Source organism: Triticum dicoccoides, chromosome 1A, assembly GCF_002162155.2.
Source record: "Triticum dicoccoides isolate Atlit2015 ecotype Zavitan chromosome 1A, WEW_v2.0, whole genome shotgun sequence".
Lineage (NCBI taxonomy): Eukaryota > Viridiplantae > Streptophyta > Magnoliopsida > Poales > Poaceae > Triticum > Triticum dicoccoides.
Genome location: NC_041380.1, coordinates 45,103,715 through 45,108,242, shown reverse-complemented (window position 1 = coordinate 45,108,242; position 4,528 = coordinate 45,103,715). Strand labels below are relative to the sequence as shown.

Below are 4,528 nucleotides of genomic sequence, written 5' to 3'. Positions count from 1 at the left end.
CTCCAATACTTGGCAGGTTCTTTGGGGAGATCACCCGAGCTATGATCCAGTGATGGTTCCTTCACTTTGGTTGTCCACCGCCTAGATTACTCTCTAGTATTCGATCTTTATTAGCTAGATAGCTAGCTATTGATGTATTCAATATATAATATTCGAGATGATTTGTTCGAGATTATATATATTATTCGAGACGATGTATTCGAGATTATATCTATTATTCGAGACGACGTATTCGAGATTATATTCAATGATGCTTATTATGTACTATGATTGATTCAGTTTTTCCTTATTAATTCATTGCATCCATGCATTGTAATTTGAATATATTTCTTTTGGATTAGTTAAATAAAACCTATGACGGACAATACCGACAGAGAGGGAGAAGAGGCCCTGTTCAATATCATACGCAATCCTCGCGGGCCAGATGATGATCAGAATGAAGAAGATTATGACGGCTCCGAATATCTAGACAACACCGGGGAGGGTGATATGATATTCGATCACGACGACTGAATTGATGAAGTCATGAACTATGAACATGACGAAGAAAATGTTGATCTTGAAACAACAAAGACCAGCGATGTATATTTATATAAGCAGGCATATGGTGATCATCACATGTTTTAAATGACTTGAAGATATATATTAACGAATCGATCTTTCTTCTTTCAGCCATCCGGATCGGGCAAATCTTCAGGCAGCAGGACAGTACGAGGCTCGAACAAAAAGTTGAAGGAGGGCATAAAGTACAATATCGAGGCCATCAAACCTAATGGCGAACCATTAGCGCCTAAGAAGATTGCGGACAAGTTCATTCGTCAGTGGGGAGTTCTTGTGAAGGACCAACTCCCGATCTCCCTTCAAGAATGGATAGAGCCAGCAAAGCCACGTCCAGATCTTACTTTTGTCGACGATAGACAAAAACTTCTGCTTTGGGAAATGCTCATGGAACATTTCACCCTACCAGATCATTTCACAGATGCAGATGTGGAGAAAGTCAAGGACGCTACTCTTAGGAAGATGGCGATTGCATTCAAAAACCACACTAATCGTGTATGGGACAAGTACGTCAAGGGAGGAAGGAAGACTCCAGTATTCGAGGGAACACTAGAGAAGTAAAGTGCTCATTGGGACGATTTCGTGAAATTTAAGGATTCGGAATTATCTAAGGAACGGTCGAGAATAAACAAGGCCAATGCCGCAAAAAAGGATAAGTTCCATAAGCTGGGGCCAGGTGGCTATGTGGTGGGAATGCCTAAGTGGGATAAGTCTGAGAAAGAGATGAAGGATGCAGGTGTCACTCCAGAAACATTGAGCTAGCCCCCCAGGTGCAGGACTTGGTTCTATGCGCATGGGGGGGAGTTGGACCCGAAGACAGGCAAAGTTTCGAAGAAGGCATGTCTGGACGGAGGCGAAGATAAGCTACTTGTTGCAATAGAAGAGGCTCGATCGGGGGTGTTCCAGCCCAACAGAGAGAACGAAGAGCTGACGCGTGCCCTGGGAAATCCTGAACACCCGGAAAGAACACGAGGCAAGGGCGCTATTCCGTGGTATGATGGGTTTTCGGACTGGAACGCCGACTACAGAACCCGTGCGAGAAAGAAGATTGCGGAGGAGAAGAAGAGGAAGATGGAGGAGGAGCAGAGGAAGCTGGACTATGAATGCCTTCAAGGCCTAGAATAAGCGCACGCGGACTTGGCAGTCAAATTCCAGCGGTAGCAGGAGCAGATCGACTCACTTAGCTAGCAAAGGGGGTCTCAGCAGCTGCAGCAGCTAGCGGATGATCCAGCATTGGATAGCACCGTCCCATCCATGCTGAGAAGCAGCGTTGGTTCCGCCCCGGGCGACGCATTGCTGGATAGCTACCCAGTGGATGACATCATGGAGAACACTAACTGCGAGCTACACTTCAAAATGAAGAACATATCCATGAAGGTGGAGGACGCCGTTGCTTTTACAAATCCCCCCGAGGTAACCTTCCATTGCAAACCGATTCCAGTGGGCTATGCTCGTGTCTTGGTTGATGAGGTGGTGGACCAATATTCGGGGCTAGAGTTTGACATTCCTGAAGATGACGAGGAGCACACACTGGGAGAGTCCAACCATCGTATCATCCTATGGAGAAAGGATTGCATCATCTTTCGAAGGCCACCGACACCGCGTCATCCGACTCCTCATCAAAGTCCGCCACCGAGTCAGCAGACTCCCGCTCCTCCAAGTCCACCAACGCGTCAGGCCACTCCTCCTCCAAGTCCGGCACAGCTTCAGGCCACTCCTCCTCCTCCAAGTCCGGCAAAGCGTCAGGCCACTCCTCCTCCAAGTCCAGCACAGCTTCAGGCCACTCCTCCTCCTCCAACTCAGCCACGTCAGCCGTCTTCGCCGCCTCAACAATCACGAAAGAGAGCCGCCTCAGCTATGGTGCGTAGCGGTACAAGTTGAGGTAGTACTGGAGGTACTGGCGGAGGCAAGCGATCTCAATATGGTCCAAGAAGCCTCGCGCCTCTTCCGTAGAGGCCTTACGACAAGTCCGAGGAGGAAAACGCATCCATATCGAAGGCCGAGGTGGAAGCCCATTTTGCACCGAAACCGCCACCGCCGCCAAGGGAGAAAGTGCCTGAGGAAAAGATTAACCACTTCATTCGTATGGCTAGAGCACCGGCTCCCAAGCCTGTTGACACAGACTATGAGCGCCACCTCAGGAAGTTAAATCGAGCACGTCTACAAAAAGAGGCAAGCTCGAGCTCGAGCAAATCAGCTGGCAAAAGGAGCGGTAAAACCGTTCCCCAGCTGGGAGAACAAGCGGCGCAATCAATCCCCCTGCTTGTTGTGCCAACAACACATGAGAGTACGCGCACCCAATATTATTGTGGGCAAACCATTAACGTTTCCGGGTTGGGTGATGTGGTAATAACCGAGGAGCATATTGAGCAGGCTAAAAGGCTCATGATCACTGTTGGACAACTCCTCGATATTGAGCCCATGTCTCTGATTACAGAGCAGGAAATAAAACGGAAATATGTCCGGGGCCAACCTTTAGTCGAGCCAGACGAGGTCAAGAAGCTCGCAACGAGAATGTATGAATTGCATCAATGGTACATGGACATTACCAAGATTTTCAATCGAGAGTCCCTCATGGTGAATGTCAAGAAGGATCATTACTACCATGAGAAAGCTGTGTCCGTTGAGTATTCAGAACTATTTCAGTTATACAATCAAGACGCACTCGACAAATCTATCGCCAGTTGTTATTGTCTGTAAGTGATTTCTTTCTGTAATTTAAGTCTCAAGCTAGCTGTAGTGATCATTTTGATCAATCATTACCTGTAATTATCCTCACTATATTCTTTTCTGTGGTATTATGCAGGATGAAGATTTATGAAATGAAAAAAGGTAGACGCTATGGCATTGGGTTCGTTGACCCAAATACCATTAATGAATACACATGGAAATTAGATCCATATTATGAAAAAAGTGTAGAGGAAAGCATGCTAGAGTTCTTCAAGCGCCTCAAATACAATGAAGATATACTACTACCTTACAACTTCGAGTGAGTCACACTGTCTTGTACTACAAATTCTGTTTTTGCCTACTAGCTAGCTACATGTTTTTGCTTACATATGCCGGCTTAATTAAGACATGCAAACGTGTGTGCATGCAGATTTCACTGGATCTTGTTAATCATTAAAGTTGATGAATGAACAGTTGAAGTACTGGACTCACTACTTAAGAAAGCAAGTGACTACACCATCGTGAAGGGGATAGTCGACAGGTAATTTCAATCATTATTAACTATATCTCGGCCTATTTAATTAGTTCTTCATTTCATGATAACAACTATTTAATAACCCATTTATTCATTTTCTTTGTCGGCGGGCAGGGCTTGGGGAAAGTTCATTAGCGTCACTCCAGGCCAATGGAAACGAAATCTGAAATGGTATCGACCCAAGGTAAGTAATTAAGTAGTACTAGCTAGCTAGCTGCCATCTCTTTAATTATCATGCTTGATTAATTATTATCTGATCAAATTTCATTCTCGTAAAGGCCCTGAAGCAGGCGCCGGAGAATAATCTGTGTGGATACTACGTTTGCGAGAACATTTGCATGATGCCGTCCGAAAGGAGCAGATCTCAAAGACAGGAGTGGGTACGTTTGTCAGAACACTATTCATAATTTTTACACCATTATCGATATCTAGTCACACAACTAATACACATGCATATTAATCTCCTTCTTAACAGTTCAAAGAGGTGCGGGAGCAGCTCCTAGCAGAGGACCGCATAGAAGCAATTCAAGAGGAAATAGAGGGATTTTTGCTCGACCAGGTCATAGATCACAAAGGAGAATACTTGTACCCACTACCGCCCCCATGAACCACTTCCAATTGTCCTCATGCTCCGAAGGCACCAATTAGGCTAATGCCACTGGCTCCGAAGGCACCAATTAGGAGAAATAGTATATAGCTACCTAATTGTATACACATATACATGTGTGTGTATATGTGTGAATTAATGGTGGTTGTGAGACATTC

The 4,528-nt window shown here is 45.4% G+C and overlaps 1 protein-coding gene across 1 annotated transcript in view; it reads left to right on the top strand.

Annotated features, from left to right (window-relative positions):
- Positions 1-3,214: 3,214 nt before the first annotated feature.
- LOC119359137 (putative germin-like protein 2-1) overlaps positions 3,215-4,528 on the top strand; it is a 5,751-nt gene continuing 4,437 nt past the window's right edge. The window contains exon 1 of the mRNA XM_037625480.1: positions 3,215-3,250. The gene's annotated coding sequence lies outside the window, so the exon portion shown is untranslated. The remainder of the gene's footprint in view (positions 3,251-4,528) is intronic.